The sequence below is a fragment of the Lygodium microphyllum genome, chromosome 9 (assembly GCF_053477565.2).
Source record: "Lygodium microphyllum isolate KBCC chromosome 9, Lygodium_microphyllum_v1.1.10, whole genome shotgun sequence".
NCBI classification, from domain to species: domain Eukaryota; kingdom Viridiplantae; phylum Streptophyta; class Polypodiopsida; order Schizaeales; family Lygodiaceae; genus Lygodium; species Lygodium microphyllum.
Genome location: NC_141143.1, coordinates 108582773 through 108609613, shown reverse-complemented (window position 1 = coordinate 108609613; position 26841 = coordinate 108582773).

Here is a 26841-nt window from a genome sequence, read left to right as displayed (position 1 = left end):
AAACAAAAAATTGAGATTTGTGATTTCACAAGCACAAAAGTAAAATCCAAACCAAGATAATAAAGATTTAAACCTTCCATTCAATAGCATAAAAAAAGAAATCAATGAGCAAAAACACATGTCACTTTCCAAAAAAGTTATTTGAGATCAAACATCATTGCTTATTGTCCTCCATACTAAATTGACACTTTAGCAACTACAAGTGTTTGGTAGATGACACATTTAGCCCAATGAATGACATCAATATCAAATAATACAAAACACATGTATCAAGTACTCGTGTAAGATTTAATTGACGATGTGCATTCATTTGAGGAAGGAATAGCATGTTAATAATAAAATTAGTTACATGTACTATCCAATAAGGGTAATTGTATATATGCCACTCTCAATTGGGATTAATGAATACAATGTCAAAGACATTAAATTGCATAAAAACTAATATTAACAACTCCATAAAGCAAACAACCAACCAATTAAAAAATAGATACCCATGAAATGTGTACTTCACTTTGAAAATGTAATGCATGAAGTAGATCAAGTAGCATCCACGTGCATGTGATAATTAGGGCTTTTATAGGGTAATACATTCAAGTGTTTATCTAATAGTCCTCTTTGCTATCAAGTTGTAATTGATTCTCATTCTCTAAGATGTCAAAAGTTATTGAGGTCCATCCCTAGATAACTCAAATATTGAAAAGCGAATAAAGCTTTAAACCCTATGTCAAGTTGAAACGGATGCTTCTCTAAGGCATCAAAACAAATCGGGCCTATCCCTAGATAATTAGGAGGATGTAGAAATTCCTAGATAACTAGGGTATTGAAAAGAAGTTAAAATAATAGATTCTAGGAGGTTTATCAAATACTCATCTTTGATGTTAAGTTGGAAGTACTACTTTTATGATTGTGAGTGATAATCACTATGATGGTGAAAATTATAACTAGAGTAGGTGTTGTCCAATCCAAGTATTTCAAGCCACAAGTATAAAAATGGAGTAGAGCTTTCTCAATAAAACTTGGGGCTTGATCTAAACATGTATTCTCTTCTTTCTTCTTAGCTAATTGGAAGCTAATTGAAGTATAGATATCACCTCAAGACAATTGGCCAATGGTTTTCCATTATCATTTAGTAGATCAAGTTTCAATCTCTTTATAGGATTACACCAACTATTTTGAGCTTAGTTGTGTTTGGCACAAGTTTAGAAACAAACTTTTCTTGGATCTATATATTCTATGGCTATCCATCATTTCAAGTGTTATTCTTGTTCATTATGTTGAAACCAACACTACAAAGAAATACAACTATAGCATGGTGGTTTCCGATGGGGATTGGCATTGTCACTAAAAGTATCAATGTATGCATTGCTATATATTGATACAAATAGTAACACTTTGCAATGCACATAACAACATGCATAATGACACTTTGCAATGGGTATTGTGATACATATATGATAGTGTACAGATAAAAAAAAATACCCAAATCCTGAGCACAACATTTTTATAGTAAATGTGTGTGAGAGAGAGAGAGAGAGAGAGAGAGAGAGAGAGAGAGAGAGAGAGAGAGAGAGAGAGAGAGAGAGAGAGAGAGAGAGAGAGAGAGAGAGAGAGAGAGAGAGAGAGAGAGAGAGAGAGAGAGAGAGAGAGAGAGAGAGAGAGAGAGAGAGAGAGAGAGAGAGAGAGAGAGAGAGAGAGAGAGAGAGAGAGAGAGAGAGAGAGAGAGAGAGAGAGAGAGAGAGGAGAGAGAGAGAGAGAGAGAGAGAGAGAGAGAGAGAGAGAGAGAGAGAGAGAGAGAGGGAGAGGGAGAGGGAGAGGGAGAGGGAGAGGGAGAGGGAGAGGGAGAGGGAGAGGGAGAGGGAGAGGGAGAGGGAGAGGGAGAGGAGAGAGAGAGAGAGAGAGAGAGAGAGAGAGAGAGAGAGAGAGAGAGAGAGAGAATTGTTGCTACCACTGCTACCATCGCCATCCATGAAGAAGAAGGAGAGCGGTACGAAGAAGGAGAAGGAGGAGGGAAGTTGCAAAGGTGAAGAAGGAGGAAAGCATAAAGGGATTTTTCTTTGAGCCTTTGAGGTAAGTGCATTGTCTCTTGTCTCTTAGTTTTTCTATTTTCATCTATTCTCTCTTTCTTTTTGTTTGTGGAGAGATGCATTGAGAGAGAGAGAGAGAGAGAGAGAGAGAGAGAGAGAGAGAGAGAGAGAGAGAGAGAGAGAGAGAGAGAGAGAGAGAGAGAGAGAGAGAGAGAGAGAGAGAGAGAGAGAGAGAGAGAGAGAGAGAGAGAGAGAGAGAGAGAGAGAGATGAATAGAAATATGGTGGGAGAGAGGGATAGAAAAATAGAAAAAGGACGGGAAATTAGAGATAGGGAGGGAGAGGGAATATGTATGTATGTATGTATGTAGAGAGAGATAGAGAGACAAAGAGACAAAGAGAGAGAGAGAGGAAGGGAGAGAGAAATAAAGAGGAGGGAGAAATAAAGAGAGAGAGAGGGGAAGGGAGAGAGAAATGGAGAAGGGGAGATGAATAAAGAGAGAGATAAAGAGGGAGGGCAAGAGATAAGGGAGAAATAGAGGGAGGGAGAAGAAGAGAGAGAACTAAAGAAAATGAGGGAAAGATAGAGAGACAAATAGAGAGAGAAAAACATATAAAGAGAGGGATAGAGTGAAAATTGGAGAGAGAGAGAGAGAGAGAGAGAGAGAGAGAGAGAGAGAGAGAGAGAGAGAGAGAGAGAGAGAGAGAGAGAGAGAGAGAGAGAGAGAGAGAGGAATGGAAAATAGCCAGAGGGAAGGAGAGAGAGAAGAACAGAGATATAGAAAGGAAGGGAGAATAGAGAGAGGGAGGGAGGAAGATAATATATGTATGTATGTATGTATGTATGTGTAAAGAGAGGGAGGGAAGGAGAGAGACATAGAGAGAGAAAAATAAAAAGAGAGAGAATGAAAAGAGAGATAGGGAGGGATAAGAAGAGAGAGAGAGGTAGAAAGAGATAGGGGGAGAGAAAAAGGGAGAGATTAAATATTTAATCTTCTATCCAAACCCATGACAACCTAGTTAGTGGTATATTATACCATCAACACCTCGGAGCACTCAAGTGTATGATGAAAGCAATGCCCCTAGAGTGGACATGGGGAGTATGCAGGTAGAGGAGTCATTATTGCAAGGGGTGGAAGATGAGAAGGGCTTGTAACATATAGAGGAGACAAGCATGAGCAGTCCAAGGAAAGAGACAGTACTACATGATTGATCGAGAATGAAGTAGACTCTTCTTTCTGTGGGGACCTATGCATAGGCCTTCCAATGTATCCCAAGCTATGTCAAGAGCTTGTCATGGAGCCATAGGACCAATCATATTTGCATTTTCTTGTTGTCAAATTCATTGAATATTTGCTTGTATTTGTATTTTATTATATTTTGTTAAACTTACACATTTCTTTGTAAAAATATACCTCCAGATTAGATGGCATGCTTCAGAGATATGATAGACCAAGATTTATCTCGATCATTATCTGGGTCTTTTACATATTCTACTGCCTTGACACATCGATCTCTAGCACATGAAATTGATGGTCTATGATGGTTGCGGAGGGAGGATTAGGGATGCCTTGCTTAATTGGTGGAGGTGATGGTTGTGGTGGATGTCTAAAAGAGCAATACAATTCCTCTCCTTCTCATTTTAGGGGGTGATTCTAGGGGTGCCACAGAGATATACATGTTGTGAGCCCATGGCTAGTTTCCACTTCTCGCTCCTGTGCCAATTCTAGAAGAGAGGGTGACTCAGGTGCATGCTATGGAGACATTGATGCAGTGTCCCCATCCCATTGGTTGAGTGGACACTTATCACCTTCAAGATTTGCTATACCTATGAGGACATCTACTTCCTTGAATCTAGGAATTGCTCAGCTATCTACAAGTGTCACTCCTACGAGTGCTACTCTGAAAGATACCACCCTTACAAGTATGCTACTAGAAATACATGGATCTCTTGGTTATGCTTAGGAGCATAGTCACAAATTGGAGAGGGTATACCTTAGATGCATCATAACTTGAGTGAATGATGAGAAAACTAGTGTCGTGCTCATGAATGATGAGGGGAAGAGGGTGATGGTACACATGAGGAAGTCGTGCCAAGAAGTATTTAGGCATAACATTCTAGATCATTGGAAAAATATATCAGAAGGCCAAATGACTATATTTTAGTATCCTTGTACAAGGAGTTTTTGCTGGTGCACACAAGGTAGGCTTGAGCGATTGGACATATAAAATTGGAGGAGACTTAGGGAAAGGCCACAAACTCTCAAGGGTGATGGTGGTAGCAACAGGAGGCAATGAGGGTACGGTTGGAGATAGCAGCTCTACATCATCTTGGGACAGTGGCGATCATAGGACTTATGTGGAGGACTTCATAAGTTTTCTTTTGGCTATGTTCACTTTCTTATTTAGTATCTTACTTGTACTAATAACCTTTTTTCTAACAATGCTGCTTTGTTTTCCTTAAAGCACTCAATCATACATTGTGACCCATAGGTTTGGAGACTTAGTATACAGAGAGACATGGTCTCACTCCACGCATCGATAGATTATATGCACACTATGGGCCGATAAGTCATGCAATTTTTGAGTTTCCAAATTTTAGTTTTTTTGTGGTGTATTGTGTACTGTAGATTAATCTTTGGTTGTTTGTACAGAAGAGTCTTTTCAACACTCCATTGCATCAGGATAAGCTCTTAGATGGTGAGGAGTTGTAGCAATCACTCAGATTCGAGGAGCACATCACTTTCTTTTCTGACCCTATGATCTATGCAAGCTCTTTCTATGCTGCTTTTCTTAGATATATTTCTCATCCTTTGTATGGACTCACATTTTGCGATATTTATAGATACATTTCCTTGTTTTGGTTTCTCCTCTCTATCAATCCATGTAGTTTTATGAGATTTCATTGTTAATATTATACTTATTTAGAAATCGAATCAACAAACTCCTTCTTCCTAGTTCTTGTGTGTGGCCAAAGCTAGCTCTCCTCTCTTCTTCTTCCTCTTCTTTTTCATGTTCTTGCTTGCTTGAGCTTATATTTGAGAGAAGTAATAATTGTGTGAGGGTGAGGGGCTGTGGTGGAGAAGCTCTCCATCTTCTCCTCTCTTCTTCTTCTTCTTCTTCTTCTTCTTACAATGAAGGAGTTTGGAGCTTGAGGATTGAGTATGTTTGAGGTTGCATATTGGATCATGGAGCTATCAAAGTGCTTGAAGGAGGAGGTAACTTGATCGAGCATAGAGGTATGATTACTACACTCATAGGTGCGAGAGCATGAATGGATATATGAGAGGTAGTCGTTACACTTGGCTTGAAACGCTTGAAGCAATAAGTGGTCCGTGGGTCTTGGCGACTAAGCGAGGAGCTCCCACATTTTGGTTCCATTGCCCGGACCAACGAATTCAAGCTTTGAGTGCTTGCGTGCTTCAAATTGAGTGACAAAGTAGAAGTTCAACTCCGAAACGGTACTTGGTTTTAGGTAGGAACCAAGGGAGTTAGAGGCTGTTTGATCTCTTTTGCAGATTAGTTTAAGTATAGGAAGCTTTCTGTGCATTGGCTAGAATATGAGTTGTGTGTTTTGCATTAGATTTGAGACACTAAGGTTGGAAAATAGGAAAAAAAAAACTCTTTGAAGAACTAGGAAATAGGGAAACATGTGAAGAAAGGAATTAGATTTTGCATATCCACCAAAAAAAAAAAATAGAGGTAGGGGAGAAAGAGAGAACACAAAAGGTGGAACAAGGGAGAGAGAGAGCTCATTTGCATTCAAGGAGATTGAGTGAGAGAGAGCACAGAGAGAGAGAGAGAGAGAGAGAGAGAGAGAGAGAGAGAGAGAGAGAGAGAGAGAGAGAGAGAGAGAGAGAGAGAGAGAGAGAGAGAGAGAGAGAGAGAGAGAGAGAGAGAGAGAGAGAGAGAGAGAGAGAGAGAGAGAGAGAGAGAGAGAGAGAGAGAGAGAGAGAGAGAGAGAGAGAGAGAGAGAGAGATGGGTTTGCAAATTGCATTGTCTACGATCCTTGGTTTGATGCATTTAGTCCTCCTAGGTACGATCTGCATCCGTGTTGCTATATGTTATGTTGCTCTGGAATCATGGTAGCATTGATTAGCATGCCTTAAGAGAAAGGAAAGCATATTTGTGCCATTGGGGGCTTTCGTGTGCCACTTAGACAACCCGAATTGTGATTGGGCTCGGACATCTGAGTCACTTAAGTGTCCACTCTGATAACTCAGACTCGGACGACCATACTTGGAGGTGAACAACTCAACCTCGGATGGCCAAGTCTGGGCCCTCTCGGATAGGCAACCATTGGTATTTTGCCTCGAGCGGCCACCCTCTTTAGACATTTGGATGGGTATACATTGTTCGAGTTTGAGCCAGACCTCTTGGACATCCAACTTTGGGACTCGAAGCAGATAACTAGAACCCTGTTTGACTAAGTTTTTCAACCTTCTAGGGGCTAGCTCCAACGGACTAGTGACCCATCCGAACCGGTGAAAACGAACCCATAGAAATGCTAGCACTTAGAAAAAGAAGGAACCTCAACCTAGCAGTTTGTGGGGAACCAAAAGACCCAACCTTTGGCTGCTGTGACTGATTAGAGGCCCAAGCTGACTCATAGGCTGGATGCCCAAACAAACCACCTGTTAGCGACTCGTAGAGAACTTAGGTTCAACTGGTCAGGAGTAGTCAAAACCCCTTCTTCTAACCGCATCAAGAACAGGAAACAGATGGAAGCACTTGACTCCATTAAAGGTCACACTCGACTAGTGTAGGCACTTAAGCATGTATGGAAACTAGAAAGCACTTGACTCCATTAAAGGTCACACTCGACTAGTGCAGGCACTTAAGCATGTATGGAAACTAGAAAGCCTGATTTTGCATAGCCACATCACGATGAATTACTAGAGTATAAGCGTTGCACAATTATGAACGAGTGGATGAACAAGGAACACATTAAGGAAGGTTAACCTAAATGTGAACCCACCAATACGAGTATAACCCTAGGAATTAGAATAAAACTAGAAAGCCAAGGACAAAGACACAGAGGGGACCGAACCCTCACATTGCCAAGTGAAGGAAAGACTTGCCAATATTAGGGACATGTCTCTAGCTAACTTACTTGACCTCATAGACACACTAGTGGGTCAAGAGACAACTACTATGGTAGGTACCAGCTCGAATGAGAACAACCTAGACGTTGACCTTGACCTTAGCATGGCTGAGTACCCCGACGACATTTGACGACTTGTCACATAATGGGACCAACAAACAAGTATACCACACCATGGAAGATCAGTAGTAGATATTGTAATTGACCTTGAGGAAGAGAGAAGACTAGCAAGGATGACACTACAATGCATGGCAAGTTATAGTCAGGAGAAAAGGGCTTAAAGGCTATGTCATGAGAGGGAACTCAACAAGGTTCATAGGATCCTAGCCATATTGGGTAGGAATAAAATGGGAGGCAATGCTGATAGGGAGAGAGTTCTCGAAGCTGATGTTACGCTAAGCGAGCTACTCACCAAGATATTGCTAGATACTACTAGCACTGAGCAAAGTGGGGCAACCTTGGTAGCATCATTACTAGCCAGGCTAGGAGTTACCCCAAATGCCAAGAGCCAAACAAAAATACCCATAGTTGCAAACCAACTTGATAAATACCAGCCAGGAATGATCCCTATAGCTTTGTTGAGCAGTTTGAGCAGGTGTGTGGGGCTAATAACAGACCCCACTTAGCGAGCACATACATTCGGTTTGTGCCTAGGAGACAAGGGATAGACTTCGTTCACCAGTCTAGACAATGCTGAACATAATGACTTCACCCAGCAGTAGCTGAAGGATCTCTTCATCAAGAGATTCTCAAAGGCAAGATACTCCAATAACCTCATTGTTAAGCTAATGAATGCCAATTAGAAGAACAAAAGTGTGTGTGGATAAAGATTGAAGGCTATTAATGTAGGAGAGAGTCTAAGGTAGTAATATAGGAGAGAGTGTTAGAAAATTTTAAAGACAAATAAGGGGAGCTCACACCGCTTCTTTGGCTTTCAAATGTTCTAGCACTCTCTCCTATAATACTACAATACTAATTTTGAGTATCTCCTATATTAATTTGGAAAAGGTACCTCTCTATCCAAACTACTTTTCACATTTCTTTCTCTTCTTTCTTATTAATGATTTTTAAAAAGACACATTTCTCTTGTCTCTCATCAATAATTGTTTTTATCTCCTTTCTCTCTCTCCCTCTCTCATCCAAAAGTTATTATTATCTCTTAATCCTCCCTCTCTTCTCTATTGAGTCCTAATATCCTTCCAATTGAAATTTCTTACATTCAAAGTATCTAGAATATATTTTCGATTTTAAGGCTAGGCAAACCATTGATGAATTACTTAGTAAAGGTGTATTAGAGTTTTTATGAGCAATAATCTTTAAAGCCATATCTTTAGTTCTTTAATATACACTAGATAAACCTACTTCGATTGTCCTCTCCGTGTGTATATATGTGTGCATGCACACACGCGTGTGTGTCTTAAGAAGAACTTGTTTTTATATATATATATATATATCTTATTCAAAAACTATTGTCACTAAAAATCTCTCGCTTCCTCTCTCTCCCCCCCCCTCTCTCTCTCTCTCTCTCTCTCTCTCATTTGTTAGAAGATAGACATAGGAACCCACTGCAAGCAAGGGTGCATGAGGGCAGATGGGTGTGAATAGCTTTAGGGGCAGGGGAAACCCTAACTGTAGTTTGGCAGAGGCTATATAAACAGCCTATGGGTCACTATCATGTGTGGGAGAGTGTACCCAAGTTGTACTTGTAAGCAACTTAGTAAACAAGATATTGTTATTGTACTTTGAGCTCTCTCCTTCCTCTTGTGCACACATTCCAATGCTGCAACTTTGCTTTTTCACATGGTATCACAGCCTCCTCTGATCCCCTCATCTTCCTCAAATCTCAGCTCCATTAAGTGCATAAGACAATCTCCATCTCTCTCATTTTGGACCTTCAAACTCCATAGCCAGCTAGACCCCCTAACCTTGGAGGAGCTGGTGTGGGCAATAGAAGGGGTTTTAGTATCTGGTTTCTTTTGGAGATCTTCTCTTAAGCATTGGGCGAGTTAGCATGGCACGTCAATCCCTGATGTTGGACGTCCTGGTGAGCAGCAATATCAAAAACGTAGAACGACGCATTTTTGGGTAGGCGACTAGTTCGTACTAAAGCGTGGGCTGTGGGAGATGCATTGAAGGCAGCCACCATAAAGATTTTGTAGCCCTCCTAGTGGGCCATCTACTCCTAAGAGGGGTCTGGGAAATTTGACCTCTATTGGCTGGTATAAGCCCAACCCTATCTGTTAGTCATTGGCAGCCATAGCCAGGAGCTTCAAGCTTCTTCCATCTTCAAATTTTTTCAATGTTTGGTCATCAACAGTGATTTTAATCACTAAGTTAACTCTTCCAGAGTGAGTTATGAACCTGGGAACTTCATTTTAGAAGTTCCTCTACTCGAAGGGTCATCATTAAGCTCATTAAGATCGACATTTACCATCTCTAGCAACATGAGCTATAGATGAGTGCTTGTAAGCACTAAGGCACATTGCTTAATCATCATTGTTGCTAATACTTACATAATCTAAATGTTTTTCATCAGGAAAATAAAACAACTAAGTACCTTGCTTCAAGTTGTAAGGCTATGTGTACAACTATAAACACATAGACCATCATACACTAGAAGTGTATTGCATATCTTGAGTGATTTTTTCTTAAGTATATTGGTCAATGAAATTAGAGGGATGAGTGTAATTGTATTCTCCTCAGAATCATCTGCAACAAGCATTGAAATCATAGACTTTCCTTGTCCAACACGAGGGTCATCCACTAAGCCATACCACAAGGAGGAGCCCGAAGTCCAATCTAGGTTCAAATCATTGAAGCCTAAAAAGACCATTAAGCCTCGGAAGAAGATTGCTCCTAAGAAAGGACCACCAAAATCATATTTTGAAATATTACATATGTATGATTTTTAGCCTTTCTTCTCATTACAACTTTGAATTGCTTCCGCATTTAGTGGCAAACTTGTAAGGGACTAGACACTGCCCTTGTTCTAGCAAGTGGTAAGACCTTCCCAGTGGCCACAACATATGTTGATGTTCATCCTCAAATTTGAAAATTTGATGGCAAAGATTTCCACCCATGTCAGGTACTTATCAAGTATAAGATGATGGAGAGAGGGTATTGGCCTCTCATTTAAGACACTAGAGCTGTAAACTTTGCAAATCTAGTTGATATAGAGGATGACCAATGTGCCTAGGCAATCATTATGTTACACTTAGATGAGTCATTGATTCATCATGTTGCTCAACTAAATACTGCTAAAAATGGAATGAGCTTGAAAAGCTCTATGAAGCCACTGGTAAAAATACTAAAATCTTCCTTAAAATTGAATTCTTTAGCTTGGAATATCGATAAGGAGAAGACTTGGGAAAATTCATCTCTCACATGAAGGGACTTATGGCATAGCTTGCCTCAGTACAAGCTCCAATACGTGAAGAAGATGCTATTGCTATTCTCCTAAAAGCTGTAAAACAGGTGTTTCCTACTCTTGTAACCACTCTTACCAACATTCCAGATCCTACATTGGCAAGTACCATCCAATCCTGTTTGGATGAAGAAAAGAGGAACCACAAAGAAGGTACCTACAGTCAGGTATCTTCAACTTCCTGTGATCAAGTATTGGTACATACAGTTCTCACTACATGTTCTTTCTGTAAGAAAAAAGGACATCTTCTAAACAACTATTGGAAGAAGTATCCCAAGAAAATGAAATGCAACAAATGCAAGAAGATAGGGCATATCACTAGTAAATGCCCCAACACTCTTGATGTATCCAAAGAATTGATGGCCAATTACGCCTCCAATTCATCTAAAGATTGACTTTTTTGAGTCTTTAAACCATGTACCTAAAAACACTATTGTAGCTTGATTTATAAAGGCATCCCGATTGTTTAAACGGGGGGGGGGGAACATCTTACATGCCTTGTAATCCAATGCCACCCTGGCATTGGGGGGGGGGGGGGGGGATGGGTGCTAGAAGATAGGCATAGGAACCCATTGTAAGCAAGGGTGCATGACGGCAGATGGGTGTGAATAGCCTTAGGGATAGGGGAAACCCTAACCCTAGCTTGGCAAAGGCTATATAAATAGCCTATGGGTCACTATCACGTGTGGGAGAGTGTACCCAAGTTGTACTTATAAGCAACTTAGTAAACAAGATATTGTTCTTGTACTTTGAGCTCTCTCCTTCCTCTTGTGCACACATTACAATGCTACAACTCTGCTTTTCACATCATTAATATATATACATATGTATGTGTGCATGTACTTGTGTGTGTATATTAGAATTCTTAACACATGCACATACATATGATTAGTTCAAAGAAGTATAACTATATTTTATAACCGATGAATATTAATATTATAACAATATGATGTCAAGTTAGCAAAGATATGATCAATAAGAGATTAAGATGATGGTCTATCTATTTGTCTATTTTTCTGTCTGTCTCTCTCTTATTAAGCATATTCATTGAGCATTGAATTTATACTTGTTTTTACCGATCAATATCCCTTTTTGCCACCACAATAAATAATCCAAAAATGTACAAGCTTTAATAATGAGTTTATTTTTTAATCAACAGCTAATGAGGTTGCTAGAGCTACACATAAAGAAAAATGTTCAGTATGAGTGTTTGGAATGGATGCAAATGTAAACATCTTTATACACCAACCCATGCTTAGCGAAGAGAACTTGCATCTTATATTTGAAAGTAGAAGAACTTTCCCAACGTCGCCTATTACAATGCAACCGACAATAATTCTTACAACAAATGCATTTTATTTTGTTGAGAAAATACAGACATACCTCGCTTGGTTAGCTATGATCAAATTTATGATAATCTTTTACTAGCTATCATTGTCTCTCAATTTATGGAATAATAGTACACTTGTTAGAGGTTAATGTAATACAAATCTAAATCTAGATTGCTTATAGAAATTATTTTGTATTGTAAATGAGAGAGAGAGAGAGAGAGAGAGAGAGAGAGAGAGAGAGAGAGAGAGAGAGAGAGAGAGAGAGAGAGAGAGAGAGAGAGAGAGAGAGAGAGAGAGAGAGAGAGAGAGAGAGAGAACTATTTACAAGTAAATAGAGAACTGTTTGTTGCAACATATATCATAATCCATTGTAATACAAATTCTATTAAACTTAGAATACACGCATGAACGTTTTTATATTGTAAATTACACACACCCTCCCCCCCCATAAAGAGAGAACTGTTTGTTGCAACATATGTCATAATCCAATGCAATATAAGTTCTATCGATTTGGAGTGCTTACACAAATGTTTCCCTATTGCAAATGTGAGAGAGAGAGTAGTTTATAGATATACAATGATTCTCTTCCCCCATGGTAGGAAAGGGTAGCTATGGTAAAAGAACGATCTATGCAGCGTGGTTCTCCTGAAAGCGTAACATGCGAGTGATGAGAGCCCCTAACTTCGATATAGGAGTAGTGGTCAAAAGCTGGTGAAGTGGCCTCTGTAAAGGGATATCAAAGTCATCCCGTATGTGTGCATATGCTGGGCATGCCATAATTGTGTGCTCCTATGATTCTACACTATGTAGTCCACACAGCTTGCATAACCTCGTCTCTCTTGCTTGTCCACTCCATGCAGCTATCTCGATCAATAAAGTGTGTGATGGAGTTCAAAGTCGTGAAATACTCTGTCTAAATACCACTGAGAGCGGGTTGGCTATGTATGGCTACATGTGTGCCTTTGCTTGCATGTAGGATTCCCAACATGAAGGATAGATATGCATATTGTAATAAGAAAGTTTGCCATTTGATCCCTTGCTTTGATGTTTTGCTTGATACGCTCGTAAGATGTCTGATTGAAATGTGTCCATGCATATATCTTCGGATGCCATATCTAGATATCTATCCATTTCCCACCCTTTAAGCCATTTTCATATATCCAGCACCCATCCTGTTGAAAGCACTTTACTTTTCCACGGTTTGTGTAGGCGTGTGCTAGCATCCCATGCGTTTGGGGAGTCTACTATCATCCATTTGACGTACTTGGGTGGCATATCTCAGTACTCAGATCATAGCATGTACCTCAATTGGCCAACAGCCAGTTTCTAAAAGCATAAGTACATATGGTATGGTGCCGAGGTGGTGCTTTTGATGCCCAAATGTCTACGAATAAAAGCTTTTTGTAGCTTCTCAATGTCATTCCATGCAGATGAGGAGATGCTCCCCCCCACACATCCACTCCATATAATACCGTATGTAGAACTTATGCGTCAAAAATCATATAGCGTATTTTCTAGCATTTAGTATCTGTACGGCTGCAGTCATTTTCAAAGTGATAATACTTACTTTTCCCTACCGCTAATTGCCACTCCACACATGTATTGGTCCGCAGATCGGGTGCTGTACGCTCGCATAGTGAATGCCGGAAGGTCTCCAAGAACAATAGAACTCTACTTTTTTGCACAAATTACAAGGTAAAAAGCATGAACGACAAGAGCAAGAGACCAATTGGATGCAATCTCCCCCCATGCCTTGTGTGAGCGCTCCACAAAGCATGTATTTTATGTATTATTCATCTTCAAGCTCAAATAATAGCCCAAATTACAAAATAGCAAGCTTTTAGCTTTTGAGTTTGCTTTAACACAATATAGGAATAAAGCTAATGGTCGGTGCCCAAAGAGTCTGGCACGCCCAATACAATGTCCAAATAGAAAGAACATAACCGTGCGCCCATGCGCAAACAAAATAGTAATAAATATCCGACGCCTCAATAAATAGGTGTGACAAAATATAGGCGCCATGCCTAAGGCGCCCATCAAAATATAATCCATAAATCGAATACTCGCTATCCTCCAATGCTTTCCTCCGCCACTGCTGCTATCTCTACACATCAACTGAAGCATTCACAATCGTTAGTAAAATAATACAATTAAACCGTCAAAAGTGAATACCTAGCAATCTTCAGCTACATAAATAAATCAACTGGTTAGAAATAAATCCTAACCTTAATTTATTACGAGTACGCACTCTAAACTCATAAACATTTATTAATTTAATATACATTTTGCGGAATCACCTGCTATGGAATCACCCATGTACACACTAAATTAATGAAACGCCCGAAAAGGACAGGCGTCCCCATCAACTTCTCGCACAAAGAATCCACTTTGTATATGAGCCCCGGTCATCAAAGTTTACAGAATCCACCGTAAAACCTCACGGAATCCACCGTGGCACAGAATCCACCGTGAAATATGCCTCCTGGCATCATACCCCCGGGGTGGGATAGCAATTGACCTCAATTGCTATTAGCTCAATGTGGAGCTAACAGAGTGGGGAAAGCATTTAAGTCTCTAGCGTGCATCCATTGTGCTTCCTCTACAGGATGGTTCTTAAATTTAACTAGATATCTAGAATATCTTCGGCCAGTTCTAGTGGTCATAAAGTTAGTGTCTATGATAGCTTCTGGTTCAAGTATTTCAGTCTCTTCCTCTAACAAAGGTGGGTTTTCATAAACATGGTGTACAGGTAATTGGCCTCTAAAAGGTCTTAACAAACTAATGTGAAATGTGTTGTGAATTTTCCAATGAGGTGGTAATGCATTGTCATTAATTTTGTGAATGATCCTAAATGGTCCATAGAATCTAGGGGCTAATTTCACAACTGGGTGTCTATCTACACTTTGTAGTCTACGTTTTTCAGTTCTCAACTAAACATAGTCATCAACTTTGAAATTCATTGCTTGTCTTTTCTTGTTAGCTTGTTTGGTATATGATTGCTGGGCTTTGGTAATCATATCTTTAACCTCATCAAAAATAGTATTATGCATACTAGCAATATCATCAGCACTCTGAATTCTATTTGACAAAGATGCAACAGGTGTAGATAATCTATAACCATAAATCACTTCAAACGGTGCTTTCTTTGTAGATGTGTGTGGTGTATTGTTATATGCAAACTGTAATAAATGCAAATGTGTGTCTCATGTCTGAGGTTTAAAAATAGTATATGCACGTAAGAGATCGAGAATAGTGTTATTAGTGGCTTCTGTTTGTCCATTAGTTTCTGGATGAAATGCAGATGAGAAATCAATCTTTGTGCCTAGGTTAGCAAACAGAGTAATCCAAAAGTTGTTACAAAATCTAGAATCACGGTCTGAAATAATAACTTTTGGCAATCCATGGTTAGTGAAAACAGTTTTAAAAAACAATTGTGCTGCTTGTGATGCTGTTAAAGTTTTCTTACATGGTATGAAATATGCTTGTTTACTAAATCTATCTACGACTGTCCAAATCATATCATGGTTAGATTTAGTATTAGGTAAGCCAGTAATAAAATCCATGGAAATTTGTTCCCAAGGTTTAGATGGAATAGACAAAGGCATAAGTAATCCATACTGTTTACCATGACGTCTCTTAACTCTTTGACAAATCAAACATTCAGAAACAAAGTTAGATACATCAGTGTCCATATGCGGCCAATAAAAATCTTCAGTTAATGTACGTAAAGTAGATATGATACCTCTATGACCTTGGTATGGAGAACAATGAATTTCATTCAAAATAAAAGATCGGAATGGAATTGTAACACACAATCTCTTTTCATAAAACATAAATCCATCATTATATGACAATGAATCAATAGGAATCAAGTTATTTTGAACTAATTTATTCCAATCAGCATGAAAAGTAATATCCTGATGATAAGTATCTTTCATAGCAATCAAAGAATCAAAAGATATAACAGAAATATTATGAATGGCAGGTCTTCTACTTAATGCATCAGCCACTACATTTTCTTTTTCGGGTTGGTATTGAATGATAGGATGAAAACTTTGAATAAAGGATGCCCATTTGATATGTCGGTCAGAGATTTGGGGTTGGCTAAGTAAATGTCTAATACTTTGTTGATCGATCTTAATCATAAATTCTGAACCCATTAAGTAGTGTTTCCACTGTCTTAATGCTTATACAACAGCTAATAGTTCTTTGTCATATGTGGAATATTTCAGTTCAGAGGGTTTCAACTTACAACTAGAATAGGCTATAGGATGATTATCCTGCATAAGTACAGCTCCTATTCCTGATCCACTAGCATCGGTCACTACTAGAAAGAATGGTCTATTAAAATCAGGCAACTGTAGGACAGGGGCATGGGTTAAGGCATGTTTCAATAAGTCAAAGGATTTCTGTTGATTTTCGGACCAATGATATATAATTCCTTTCTTCAGAAGTTTGGTTAATGGTAAAGCAAGTAATGAAAAATTACGTACAAACTTTCTATAGAAACTAGCAAGACCAAGGAATGACTCATGCACGTTTTTAGGTACAGGCCAATTCAATATTGCATCTATTTTCTTAGGATCAACTTTAATACCATCAGATGATACAATATGACCTAAATACTCAATTTCTGTTGTAAAGAAGTCACTCTTTTCAGGATTTGCATACAGTTGATTATCTTTTAATAATTGGAAAACCAATGACAAATGCTCATAATGGTCTTTCTCATTTTGACTAAACACCAAAATATCATCAAAGAAGACAATTACACAATACTAATATTTCAGAAATATATGGTTCATCATTCTACTAAATATAGCAGGTGCATTAGTCAATCCAAATGGCATCACTAAAAATTCATAATGACCAAACTGTGTCCTAAATGCAGTTTTGAATATGTCTGACGTATCTAGTCTCACCTGATGATAACCAGATTTAAGATCTATTTTACTAAATATAGCAGATCCTTGTAGTTTTTCCATAAGGTAATCAACTCTAGGAATGGGATACCTATTCTTTATAGTGATCTTATTTAAAGCTCGATAGTCAATGCACATACGATAGGTATTATTCTTTTTCTTGACTAACAGAACAGGTGCACCGAATGGAGAACTACTAGGTCTAATCAATCCTCTATTTAGTAATTCCTCAACTTGACTCTGAATTTCTTTTTGCTCTATCTGGTTATGCCTATATGGTGCTTTGCAAGGTGGTTGTGTGCTAGGAATCAAATCTATTTTATGGTCTTCTGGACGTGAAGGAGGTAAACCAGGTGGTAGGTCTTCGGCAAAACAGTCTTTAAAATGTGCAAGAAATTCTTTATGCCTAGGGTGCATATGATTGTCTTTTACTTGCAGTTCATTCACCCAAATGAGATAGGATTTACTACTCTTGCGTAATGTACGTTTAGCTTGAGTATGTGAAAGCAGTGGAAAAACATTAGATGCATGCATACCATATAATGTAATAGATTTTCCTTGAAAATTAATATTCATTGAATGTGTGGAATAGTCTATATCTGGGTTATGCTGGTGACGCCAAGGCATACCTAAAATAATGCCACTCGACTGTAATGGAACAACTAGAAAATTTCTTCTTTCAGTGTATTGACCAATTTGAATCTCTAAGTCATGCATTTCTTGTGTACCATTATACCTAGTGCCTAAGAATGCTGTTTTGATGCGATAATGCATAGGTACAGTCTGTAACTTCAATTCCTTTACTAATTTTGTTGAAATAAAATCATGAGTGCTACCGTCATCATGCAAAATAATCTTTTCCTTTCCATGCACCAAACATTTCATAGTCAATAAAGAATTTGGAGTTGGCATACCTGGTAAAGTATTTGAAGGAGTAGTAGTGTCATCCTCATCTTCTGTGAAATCGGGCATATCTTCATGTTCGTCTTCGTCCATTGCTCCAAGGTAGTTGATATGGGCAGGTGGCTTCTTTGAATGGCAATTTGCTACTAGATGTCCAAACTGGTGGCATTTATAGCATACTATTGGCTTGGCTTTGGTTACATTGTTTGCAATAGCAGGAAGACTAGGGACATTAGGATTTGGCTGTGGAATAGGCTTGGAATTTTGATTGACATTAGATGGTAAAGCAGGTGGTTTTGCCTAATTTTTACGAAAAGATGATGAAGAGAAACGACCTGGATTAAATCTTCTAAAATTGGAATTGAATTGTTTAGATCCATAGTTACCATTGGATTGGAATTGCTGTGGACGTCTATCTCTACCTCGCAGCTTGTCTTCAGTGTCGTGAGCTAGTGAAATGGCGTCTTCAAGAGTAGCAGGCTTGAACATGTTAACTTCAGCGTAGTAATGCCCAAGAAGTCCAGACATATACTTGTGCTTGTGTGTCGCTTCAGGTACGTCTTCAAGCATGCATAACTGGAGTAGTGCATTCCAAAAACGCTCTGTGTACTGAGGAATAGGCTCACGATCCCGTTGTTGCTGAAGAAGATCCCATTGCTTAATAGCTTTCTCATGAAATTGTGGAGGAAGGAAATTCTGCATGAACCTCTTTTTGAAATTCTCCCAGGTAGTAGGACAATCTATACTCTTGCATACTATAGTCCACCAAAGAGATGCTCTGTCCACTAAATGATTAGTGACACACTTGATTTTATCTTTTTCTGCATAGGTTTCCTCATGGAAATAGTCGTCAAACTGACTAATGAATGCTAGAACAGTTTTTCCTTCTCGTATGCCATTGAAAGTACGGAATTTGAAACTTCTTTTACTTATCTTTGATTCCTTGCGGATGGTTTGAGCTTCGAGAGTTGCGTCGATGGTACGTCGGATAAGATCTTCAGATTGAGGTTCTTCTTTGTCGGTAGACGATCTTTGTAAATTTGCTAGTTGAACTTGCAATGCTTGCCTAGCCCTTCGTTCTTCATCCAATTGCATCATGATTAAATCCAGCTTTTGCTCCATCGTAGGTTCAGGTAGGTGGCCTTCAGCCATAAGGTCATCCATATGTGGTTCCGTCATCCTGCAAAACGCAAAAGACCTTTCTCACTCAAAATCAAGTTAGCGGGATGAGCTAGCTCAAGTTCGGGAATACAAGGCTTATGTGTTTTTTTTTTGTGGCTTTCACAATCTTCGAAAAATCTGCGTTTTATCCTTCTTCGTATGCTGAAAATGCTTCAGCAAACCTGCGTATGGATAGAGTACCTTCCAATGAACAACTTTGCAGTTCGGAGTTTCTGCACAGGAACAATCCTTCTATGAGTTTTGGACAGAAGTCAGTTTTGACTCCAGTTGACTTGTCTGACTTGTAGAGTTGCAGACTTATGTGACTTGCAGAGTTTCAAACTTGCAAAACTTATTCGATTTATCTGACTTGCAGGATTTAGACTTGAGAGACTTGCTGAACTTGATTGGTTGTGTGTGACTTGAAGTTTGGGATGACTTGACTGATTAGTGCTTTGTGTGATTAAGCTTGGTAGCTTAATGCTACTGTCAATGGCGAAATTCGTGGGGGAGGGGGGGCCGTTTTTTTTTTCAGCGCCGAAAATTCCGCGATGTCTTCTGATACCTCATGAAAAAAAATTGGAAGCTTTAAGCTTCTTAAAGCTTAAGCTAAGCTTCTTAAGTTTTAAATTTTAAAGCTTGAAGATATGGAGGTTTATGACTTATCTCCGTGTAACCACGACTTGATGAAGAAGATGTAGGAGTGGTCCTCCGCCTCTACAGACCGGTCCTTCGCGATCCGATGATGGAAACAGGGGTTCTTGATCTCCAGAAATCTGCCTGTATCGACTGTTCGCGACGAGATTGACCGTAGAGCCCGATCGTTCCAGGAGCTCCGCCTTCGCACGAGATGGGTAGCGATTGGAAGCTCTTGATCTTAGCTTCGCTCTGATACCATTGGTGCACAGATCGGGTGCTGTACACTCGCGTAGTGAATGCCAGAAGGTCCCCAAGAACAATAGAACTCTACTTTTTTGTACAAATTACAAGGTAAAAAGCATGAATGACAAGAGCAAGAGACCAATTGGGTGCAATCTCTCCCCATGCCTTGTGTGAGCGCTCCACAAAACATGTATTTTATGTATTATTCATCTTCAAGCTCAAATAATAGCCCAAATTACAAAATAGCAAGCTTTTAGCTTTTGAGTTTGCTTTAACACAATATAGGAATAAAGCTAATGGTCAGTGCCCAAAGAGTTTGGCACGCCCAATACAATGTCCAAATAGAAATAACATAATCGTGCGCCCATGCGCAAACAAAATAATAATAAATATCCGACGCCTCAATAAATAGGCGTGACAAAATATAGGCGCCATGCCTAAGGTATGCGCCCATCAAAATATAATCCATAAATCGAATACTCGCTATCCTCCAATGCTTTCCTTCGCCACTGCTGCTATCTCTACACATCAACTGAAGCATTCACAATCGTTAGTAAAATAATACAATTAAACCGACAAAAGTGAATACCTAGCGGTCTTCAGCTACATAAATAAATCAACTGGTTAGAAATAAATCCTAACCTTAATTTATTACGAGTGCGCACTCTAAACTCATAAACGCTTATTAATTTAATATGCATTTTGCGGAATCACCCGCTATGGAATCACCCATGTACACACTAAATTAATGAAATGCCCGAAAAGGACAGGCATCCCCATCAACTTCTCGCACAAAGAATCCACTTTGTGTATGAGCCCCGGTCGTCAAAGTTTACGGAATCCAGCGTAAAACCTCACGGAATCCACCGTGGCACGGGATCCACCATGGCACGGAATCCATCGTGAAATATGCCTCCTGGCATCATGTATGCCATATGTGGTCTGTAGGTATCTTAATCCCCAAGTATTTAAAAGTAGATACTACCTCTATAGACTGTCCCGCATAATGTACTTTTGGTGGGGTCTTTGATTGTTTGGTGTGCATAGCCATTAGCTTTGTTTTTGATACATTCACCGTCAAACCACTATCTTGACAAAATCGTTCAAGAATCCCCATGAACTGCTGCATACGTTTCCCAGTATATGTAAAGAAGACCATATCATTTGCATAAAGCAGGAGCAAGATGGAAAACATACCAATATGTGGGCTTTTGGCTTCCTCTTCATTCATAGCCGTGAGAAATATTTCCTCTAGCTTATCAATGAATAAACCAAATAATGTAGGGGAGAGTGGGCGACCTTGTTTGACTCCCATATTACTCTCAAATACTTGTGACAGCCCATTGCGACCTCTGAGGTGGCACACCACTCATTGATATATCCTGTAAATTTCCATGCATAGATCATTTGGGACCCCTAATTCTTGCATTCGTTGCCATAAGCCAACCCTTGGTACGATGTCAAAAGCCTTCCTAAAATCCACAAAACAACAATACAAGTTTGGTCCCGCAAGTCGACTCTCATCCATAAGCACACGTAAAGTAACCAAATGGTCTATGGTGTTATGACTAGGGTGAAAACCTGCTTGTCCATAAGCTCGTTTGTTATTATCTTTTGCCCATTTACTCAATTGCATTTCCGGGATAGTGCTGAATAGCTTTGCCATGGTTGAATGACCATAATAGTGCAATAGTTTGTAAGAAAATTGCGATCTCTTCCCTTATACAATGGTTGTATCCAATTCTCTTGCCATTCTTGGGGGAAACCATATGCAAAAGCATGATGTATCACATGCAACATGAATAGTCTCATCTCCTTTGTTGTCAATTTCAACATCTCCACCTTCAACTGCAAAGTATCACATGCTTTTCCATTAGCCATCTTGTTGAGGGCTACCTCCAATGTTTTTAAAGTGAACAAGGCACTAAATGGCTATGTATGTACATCACATTTGATGGGATGTACCCCTTTATGCATCTAAAGTTCTATAACATATGATAGCATGTTAACATTTGTAAAATCCCCCATAACATTTGACTGTTTGGTTTGCAATTTTCTCCATGCTTGCCTTGGATATTTCTCAAACTCCCTAGCATATTCACTTTCTTTGGCCACTACATATTGTTGTCACTTTTACGTGTGAGAGCATTATATTGTTTTTCCACCTCACTTCGTTCTTGTCCCTCAGGGAGGATTTTCAGCTTTCTATGTGCAGCCTTACATTCATCATCAAACCATTTCTTGCATGGCAATCCTTTGAAATTTTTGTGACTGCTCTTTGGTTTCCCAAAAACCTCTATAGTTGTATTTAACATTGCATCTCTTAGATCAGCCCATGTGCTCCTGGTAAGATTGCTCATAAGGCTATCCACATGACCAGCATATGCTTGTTTCTTGTCTACATCAATATGGAATGCACCAATATCTTGCATGTCCTATATGGTGGCAAATATCAAGTGTCAAGCCCAAAGCTATATGATCCGATTCCGGATGTTTTTCACCTAACCTGAACTCTTTGATCATGCACAAATCATTCATGTGTATCATTGCATAGTCTGCCACATTAGAACTTCCACTAGCTAAGTAGCACATGTATCGTTCAGTATCAGGGAAACAATTCATACCATTCAATATCGGCATGTGCAAACCATTAACCATATCCATCAAAGCATGTCCATGAGCGTTAATGTCAGTATCCTCAGAGTGTCCATAGCAATGTGCATCTACATCCACAACCTCTTCCTTGTCTAGCTCATCACGCGCTATGGCCTAAAATTGCATATGCCCAATATGCGCATTTAGGTCACCTAAGACCATCACATGTCCTTGTTGCATATATGTGCATGCATCCATACTCAAATCTTCAAAAGGTTCTTATGAATCCACTTCATGTCGTGCATAGAAGGGGGACTCCTTATGTGGAATGTAACATCCCGCAATGTACATCAGTGTAGTGTGCTTGAGCATAATCCATATGTACCGCTTATGTTGGTCTACTTTATATACATCAATCATTCCTTCCAAATGACATTTGTATATGCATGCAACTCCTCCTTGCCCTCTTTTTCCTACATGTGGCTGATATGCGCTATGGAGTATGTTGTCATCTACTATAATGGAAATGATTTTTCTTGGCGAATATAAGTTGTCATCATCATCCTCATCCTTGTGGTCCGTGTAGAACACAATTATGTTCTAGTAATCATCTTGGGTTTGAATGATGAGAGTATCATGTGCTAGAGGACGAATGATTTATGCCATGTTGGGTTTGCATGATGAGAATATCATGTGCTAGAGGACTACTATATGATTTACACCATGTCTTTTTAAAAATGAAGAGCCACCTTCTATAGTATCACTCTAGCACATGATTTTAGGAAAATGAAAGATTTGCTTGCTATTAATAAGATAAATGTAACTACAAGGGCATATAAGGAAATCAATATAGGTAATAGTCAAAACTTACTCAATATGGAAAATGTTGTAGCCTTAAAAAATTTAATCATGTTATTTAAGGTTGAAGACTTACTCCACACATAAAATTTTAAAAATAACACTCCAGCACATGATTTTGAAAAACGAAAGCTTTCAATTGTTGATAAGGTGATGTGGTCATAATGACTTTCCAATGAAAGAGTTTAGGCAAGGTTGAAAACTTATCTTCACTCCTTCACCTTATCAATAACTCAAAGACTCCCCCCTTTTGAATATCAGCAATAAGATTTTAGATAAAGTAAGACTTTGAGCTACTAATAAGGTGATGTAACCAGAAGGGCATGCCAAGAAAAGAGTAAAAATAAGGTTTAAAACTCATTTGATCACTAGAAAAAAGTGAATCATGTTAATCCTTAAGGTTGAAGGCATACTTAAGGTTCAAAATTTATGTTATTTAAGGTTAAAGTTAAGTATGTTACTTAGGTTAAAATTTACTTATGGTGTAAGTATCCCCATGGATCTTTTTGTAATTATCTTGTGTTTATTATATTCATACTACACTATATTAATAGTATACTATAGTTAAAGTTCAATATAAACATAATAATATATTAACAATATAGCATCATATATAAGTAGCATGGTCAAAGTTTCATATTGATGTTATACTATATCAATTTGATTTTATGAGTGGAGTACTTAGAAAATGAGCACTTAAGATGCACTTATAGTTGCTTGATTTTAGATTATTTATCTTATGGGTATGACGTGGAACCTTTAGGCTGAATACATTGATAACCACACAAAAAAAGGTGTCATTGCCTCAAGATTACAACTTTGTCCACTTAATACAAAAAAAAATCTAGCCTTAAGGCCAAAACATAATGTTACCAAACATGGCATTTGTAAACATGAAATATTATAACTTACCATGCTACTCAAATACCCCTTTAGCTTCAAATTCAAAACAATACTAGCAAATAATCACTATGCAACGTGTACCAAGTCTTACTTTTATGATTCACGCTCACAAATCAATGTAAATCTAGAGTTTATGAGCAAATACTACCAATTTAAATTAAGGTTTTCAGCCTCAAAATGAATGTTGTAAGGATGATCTTTTGTGGTGAGCAAGTAATTGATCACATTGACTTCGTAACTTCCTTTCATGTAGCAAAAGGGGACAAGTCTACTCAACTTGATTTATCAAAGGGATAAATATATTTGTAGATGTAACACAAGGTGATTGTCACATATTTGGTAGTTTATGGTTGATGCAATACTAGCCACACAAGCATAAACAATCACAAAACTAGGGCAATTAAAGAGTTCCATAAGAAACGTCAATGCTCATCTAGGACTAGGCCTTTGGATAGTCTTATCGACACACCATGATGGTGTGCGCTAGTAGTATGGATGATGGTCCTTCGAATGGGAGCTTGTTCTTATTCATTTTCCTAAGCCTAGGGGTGGGCCTATTTTGACTCTAGTCTTAGACATGAGTGTGATTTTTATCCCATTATGCTTCAAGTAAGGCTTGGGCCATGTTGTGTGTGTAGGTTGATTTTATGTTGGGTTTGAGAGATCTTGGAAAGCGCTAACTAATCTCAACCATCCCTTTTCTACTATTGGTATTTCTTTAGGATCACCTCGATCTCTTAACCATCAATGGAGAAGCATTATAATGTTCCAAGATTCAACACATACACAACAACATGAAAATGAGGGCAAGTTGAAAGCTTGTGGAAGGAATGATCAATTTGCAACCATGGAAACACACCATTTTGACTTCACATTTTATTATTGAAGATGGGTTTTTATTCTCATCCTTGCAAACAATGGATCTCACACTCATTTTCTTCCTATCCAATGTCACCTTTAAAGAGGGTTCTCCTTTCCTTTCTTGCAAGTTGCTAGAATAATCATTGGGTCCACTAGTTGCTTACAAAATTATCTACTCTTTGAAAGACTTTGTGGAAGTTCAAAAGACACTCACATAAGCACTCCACCATGAAAGTCAACTATCCACAAACTCACTATCCCACTTGCAATGAGTCAAACTTGTAGTTTTTTTAGTAGGAAGTATTGGGGTTTCCTAGGTAGCATAACTAGAGCACACATTTGGAGGGGTTCTAACTTGAGCCTTAGAAGGGCCATGTTAACATAAGGTCTACAATTGGGATTATGACTCAACACCTTGCTAGGGCCAATGTTCATGAAAAACAAAGCTTAAATGTAAAATGAATTGCAAAAGTTTCAAAACAAACTTCAAAAGTAAAATTTTAAAACCTTAAAATTTAAAAAAAGTAATTATGAAGATGGTACATGTTTAATTTGATTCCAGAATTCATCAAAGATTTTGAGTTAACCCTTTTTGTATTTGCTACCAAAAATGTCAATTAATGAACAATAGGTCCTTATGGCCATGCTAACACAAGGATTAGATCCATGCCACATGCAAGTAAAATATACTTGCGTTAGCATGGAAGCAAATATTAAGAACTTGTGGCTCGGTCCTATTGACTTGGAACTCCACAAATTGAGAGGTTAAAGTGAGTCTGAATAGTATGTCTTAATCTAGAGCTACCTATACGGTTGATCGAAGATAACATGAGTTTATTCCCTTTCATTTTTCTCTCTCCTTGTAATGATTGTCTCTCCTTTAAAAATGGTAATCTCTGCTTGATAGCCCTTTTGTGGTTTGGCACCACTTGCAAAATGGTAGGGTCCAATAAGGTCTCGAATTGCACAAGGACCTTCAACTTAGTGGAGTTGCAAGTCCATTGTCCAAGTCGATTGATCTACATGCAGCTCGGCCATGAGGATTGATGAGTCATTTGTAAGGAAGCACTAGGCATTGAAAAATGAGCCTAGTGGCCTTCTCAAGCAATCAAGTTTTGGAACGAATGAACAACAGCTATTGGGAGAGAGAAGGGCACCATGCAACAAATTTGAAGGTTGCAAAACCCTTCAAAGGGATTTTATATTTGTAGAGAGAGAAGGGGTTTTATATTTGTAGAGAGAAGAGTCGAGAATATATTATCCGTCAAATTAGTGGTAGCCTACTAGACTCACAAAAACAAAAAGGAGTTGTACGCCGTGGCAATCTATTTAAAAAGAAAAGAGGAGCTTCGAAAAATAATGCTATAAGAAAGAGGAGCTTCGAAAAATAATGCTATATATATATATATATATATATATATATATTCATGAGTATTCGAAAAGAAAAAAGAAGAGGAGGTGCTCTAGGGCCTTGCAAATGGAATTTGGAAAGCTCAGCAAATTTGACGCCTGGCACAAAGCGCAAAGGTTTAGTTGTTGATTAGATTTGGTGAATAATAGATGGACAAGGATTAAAGAAGAGGATTTACGGGGTGCGCCGAAAGGACATGCGGAGATCAGTGCTGATGTGGGATGCGGGAGGCTGGAGGTTTCGTGAGAAACTGATGTAGCCGTCCAGCTCTCGTATCCACATGGGCCAATGGAAAAACGAGAATTTCGAGAAATCGTACTTAGCCTGCTTTTCACCCTTTTGGTTCACCGCCAACTGGTGTCTTTTGTACCATCTCATCCGCTCTCTCTCTCTCTCTCTCTCTCATGCACTGGCGCCGCTGCACAGACACACACAGCGACAGAGCGCGCGAGAGAGAGAGAG